Source organism: Amblyomma maculatum, chromosome 8 (genome assembly GCF_055883805.1).
Source record: "Amblyomma maculatum isolate TAMU_Amacu chromosome 8, ASM5588380v1, whole genome shotgun sequence".
In the NCBI taxonomy this organism is placed as follows: domain Eukaryota; kingdom Metazoa; phylum Arthropoda; class Arachnida; order Ixodida; family Ixodidae; genus Amblyomma; species Amblyomma maculatum.
In genome coordinates, this window is record NC_139351.1 from 370484 (window position 1) to 375481 (window position 4998).

The window sequence follows — 4998 nt, forward strand, 5'->3', positions numbered from 1 at the left end:
TGGTCTTCAGGTCGAGGTTTGATTTCTTGATGGACTTCGATCACTTGTTCACTTTATTTATTTATTTATTTATTTATTAGAGATACTATCAGTCCGGTCAGGACCAAGATAGGAGCGATACAGGGTACAGATTACAAAGGCGGAACACGACAAACAAAAAACCAGCACCATCCAGTCGGTGCCAAGTTTTAACATATCAAAAATGGAACTGACCTCTAAGCAACAAATAAATATGCGCAAAAATATCGCTGCAACGAAACAGAAAACAATGTGAAAACACCATGCCCAACACAAATGCAAGGCACATTATATCAGGCACTATACCAACAATCCCGAACTCCGGCAGAGAACACATCCACACCCGATGCGAGCACCACATTCTCTGTTCCATTCTCTCGCTGTGGACAGGAAGAAGGAATGCTTGTAGCAGTGCTTAGAAAACTTTTGTTCTTTTACGTGTCTGCAATGTTTACCCCGAGTAATACGTGAAGTAGTTTCGCTTATGTATTGCCTTCCTTAAAGGCCTCTCTTGGAGGCATTACATAAGGGGTGGGTTTACAGACATGAAAAAATACAAGCACAGGTCATTGTGTTTGAAAATAAATTTTTAAGGCATCAATAAACGAAGATTGGCATGAGAGGGCGGCGACTTCGTGGGGAAGATGCATTCCAGTCCGCAATTGCTCGGGGAAAAAAAGATCCTGAAAAAGTTTTTGTGCGAGCAACAGGCCGAGTTATCTGAAATGGATGCGAAGCGCGATGAGGTATGTGGGTGCGATGCACAATGTAAGGTGCCTGATTTAGTAAACTGTTTAGAATGTTGTGCAGTAAACAAAGACTGGCAATGCGGCAACGAAGTAAAAGGTTATCAAGACTGGAATTTTCCTTTAGAGATGAAATGCTGATGGAATACGAGTATGCGTGATGCACGAAACGGATGGCGCGGTTTTGAACTGATTCGATCGCATTTGTTAAGTGTATCTGAAATTGGTTCCATATCGGACTGGCGTTTTCAAGCTTTGATCTGATCAGTGTTTTATATGCCAAAAGTTTTACTTGTTGGGGCGCATGACGTAGGTGACGTTTTATGAAGCCCAAATATCTGTTTGCAGATGATATGGTGTTAGTTATGTGTGTACACCAAGAAAGGTCGCTGCAAAGTGTGATTCCAAGGTACTTATATGATTCCACCCGTTCTATGGAAGAGTTAGCAACTTCATATGAAAAAAAATAAGGGGGTTATGCTGACGAGTAAAAGAGATGAGTTTGCACTTCTTGGCGTTTAATGTCATTAACCAGCGGTTGCACCATTCTTGCACTTGGGTTAGGTCATGCTGTAGTGCTACTTGATCAGATACGTTAGTAATTTTCCGACAGATTACGCAGTCGTCGGCGAAGATTCTTATCTGACAGTGTACATGAAGAGGTAGGTCATTTATATATATTAAAAACAGGGGAGGGGCGAGTACAGATCCCCGTGGGACGCCAGATGTTACGGGGATTGTGTTTGAGCTTTTGTTATTAACATAGACGAACTGTGAGCGGTTAGCAAGACACTCTTTAATCCAATTTAGAACGTTGGGGTGCAAATTTAGAGCGGCGAGTTTCATTAGTAAGCGTTTGTGGGGCACCTAATCAAAGGCCTTTGCAAAGTCTAAGAAAATTGAATCAGTTTGCTGGTTACGATCAAGGTTAGTGTGCAGATCGAAAGTAAAGATTGCTAGTTGTGTTTCGCACGAGAAACCCTTTCGGAAACCATGTTGCGCAGGATGAAAGAAGTTGTGTGAATCTAGAAAGTTCATGATATGGGAGTAGATGACATGTTCCATGAGTTTGCATGGCACGCTAGTTAGAGAGATGGGACGGTAGTTTAATGGCGATTCTCTTGTACCTGATTTGTGGACCGGGGTGACCTTCCCCATCTTCCAGTAGTTCGGTAGCGTTCCTGTTGAAAGAGACTGTGAGAATAAAAGAGACAGATATCCGGAAGATATGTCTTTATTATTTTTGAAAACTTTGGAATTGATATCATCAACGCCAGCAGATGATGAGAGCTTAATTTTGTTAATGAGGATTGAGATGCCATGCGCACTGATGGTAACAGGTGACATTGCTGGAAGCACTGATGGAAGTAGGCTGGGCATTGATGAGTCAGTTTCTGTCGTAAAAACAGGAGCGAAAGAGCAATTGAACTCGTCGGCACAATCGGTGTCACTAATCTCTTCATCTGCTGGGTTAGTAAGGGTAATGGTACATGTCGCTTGTGGGTTTAGTATTTCCCAAAACTTTCTAGGGTTGTTGACCAGGATTTTTGGTAGGTCAGTTTCGAAAAAAGATTTTTGGCGCTACGGAGTGCTATGCAGTACGTGTCCTCGGCTGCATGATATCGCTGCCATGCTTCTGTATTAGACTGCATTTTTGCTGACCTATAAAGACGTTTTTTCTTTCTTTCCAATCTTTTGAGAGTTTTAATAAACCAAGGTTTTTGGCGATTGGCCCGAAAACTGGTAGAAGGAATGAACTTGCAAGTTAGTTCGTTTATCCTATTTTTGAAGGTTAACCAGTTGTCTTCAATAGATCGGCTATGAAAAGTAGATTGGAAAGACGGCAGGAAAGCATGTACTTCATTATTAAAAGCATCATAGTTTCCTTTATCATCAACACGAATAGTTTTGCTGAAGGTTTGGCGGGGTGTAGGGGAGAAGTTGAAAGTGGCATGAATCACTAATTTCGCGCAGGTAGGTAAGTGATGTTAGATTCTCAGGGTGGTTTGTTAGGATTAGGTCTAGGATGTTAGATGTCCCTTCAGTAACACGAGTGGGTTCAAGGACCTTTTGACTGAGATTAAAATTGAGACATACTTCAAGAAAGTTTCTTGTTTCTGAGTTTCCAGCCGTCAGTGGCCCTAAATTTTGCCAGTCGATGCACGGAAAGTTAAAGTCACCAAAAAGGAGAATTTTCGCGTTAGGATGCTTGGTAGTAACTTGTACAAGCGCGTCGTTTAGTTTTTCGGCGAACCCCGGTTTACTGGGGCCCTATAGCAGACGGCAAGAAGGACGGTTTCGTTTGGAGCGCTGCACTTGAGCCATACTAGTTCCAGGTTAGAACTGATTGCTACAGTTGAACATGATATTTGTTTGTTAATGCAGATAAAAATCCTCCTCGTGCACCTTTGCGATCGTTTCGATATAGGTTAAAGTCCGGCATGTCGTCTAGAACTTCACCATCTGCAACGTCATGTGTGAGCCACGTTTCAGTTACGATTAGTATGTTGCTACCAGAAGAAGATATAATACTTGACAGTACTTCGCGCTTAGGAAAAAAGCTGCGAGCATTTGCATAGATTATCGAGAATAAAAGGTTGTTTCGAGTGTTGATTGCGTGTTTTCGGACGGCGAAATGATTCCTATAAGACTTCTTTCACGGTTTGAGACTGTTCATCAAAAACATAGCGCTTTGGTCCCATGTGCAAAGTTTTATATCGTAAGGAAAAAGGTCCGGTTTTGTTTTTCGCGAATGCAATAAGTTGCTTCTGTGCATTTCGGACAGGACGAGAGAAGACTTCGCCTATGCTAAAATCGGTGTTTTTGAGCATTGGGCCTTTTGATAGAATTATTCCCTTGGTTTTGAAAGAAGAGAGCTTCACTATTACTGGCCTTTGACGATCTGAGCTATGTCGGCCAAGGGATGAGCGCGCTCAATATCTTTAGACTCTAATTCCAAGCTTAGATTTTGAAGGCAGTGATCTATGATAATCTTTTCTGATTGTTCGTATGTTTCTGATCTATTTGGATCGGGGAGGCCATAAAATATCAGGTTATTCCTTCTCGACTGGCTCTCGAAGTCACCAAAGCGGGAGTCGAGCACGGAAAGCTGGCGGCTGGTCTCTGTAGTGTTGACCTGAAGGTTTCGAGTTCTGTTTGCATGTTGCCGAGGGATTGACATTTGATTTCTAAGTCTGCAATGCGGTCACTTAAGGTTGATAACGTTTTATCAGTTGATGCTAGTTGGTTTTTGAGACCCTGTACTTCAATGATGAGCTGCGATTGACCCGCGGTTAACTTCTGCAGTTCAGCCAAGATATTGTCTGTATCTGATGGTCCCGGGTTCATTTCCACGTCGCCAGAAATTAATAATAATGCGCGAATGACATTTGCACATTCAATAGCAAGACAAAAGCAACACTGCGGGCTCGGCAGCTGCACCAGGCAAATATTGCTCGTTTTTCTAGAGAAAAGGGCATACTTGTTACTAACCTGCATTGCGAAGGTAAGCGTGTTAGCGACGTGTGCAGTGGCACAGCCGCAGAGCCCACAGTGCGCAGGGGGTGAATGTCGCTGTTTTGTAGGCGATGATTTCCAGGTTGTCGGTGACGATTGGGTTGCTGATGTTGGTCCGACGGTCCGGTTGTCGACAGGGGGCTTTTCGAGGTGCAGCCAGATGTCGGGGTGCAGGGGACAGGAAGCCATGTCGCCATTTTGACGTGATGACATGGCAGCAAGTGTGATGACCGGCGTGCCAACCATGAAGGTCGGCAAGAGAGCACAGGTGAAGATTCGGACGAGAGCCTGCATTGCGAAGGTAAGCGTGTTAGCGACGTGTGCAGTGGCACAGCCGCAGAGCCCACCTGACTTGTATCTCTCATTTTAACAATAACCTTCTCTTACAGGAACAAAAGAGAGCAAACATTCTCTTGAGGAAAAGAACTTAAGGCCCACAGTATTGCAGCATGTGAATTGTTTTGCATATATTTCTCTAACTGCACTTCCTAAAAAAGCATCCGTGCCTACTCATTTCTCTTTGCATTCTCACCCTCTCCCCCCCCCCCCCCCCCCCCCCCCCCATTCCCAGCCACACTTCCCTGAGCACTGCACCCGGTGCAGTCCACACACCCCTATAGGAACAGAAAGGTTTCTACCCCTTTTTTTATGCTAAAAAAATGCCTTTTCATATCCTGAAAAGCAATCCCGCAATGTCTGGACAGCCTGAATTTCAGCA

General features: G+C 43.8%; 1 pseudogene; it reads right to left on the bottom strand.

Annotated features, from left to right (window-relative positions):
• Positions 1–3406: 3406 nt before the first annotated feature.
• Positions 3407–4574, bottom strand: LOC146180421 (uncharacterized; annotated as a pseudogene).
• Between the last annotated feature and the right edge of the window lie 424 nt (positions 4575–4998).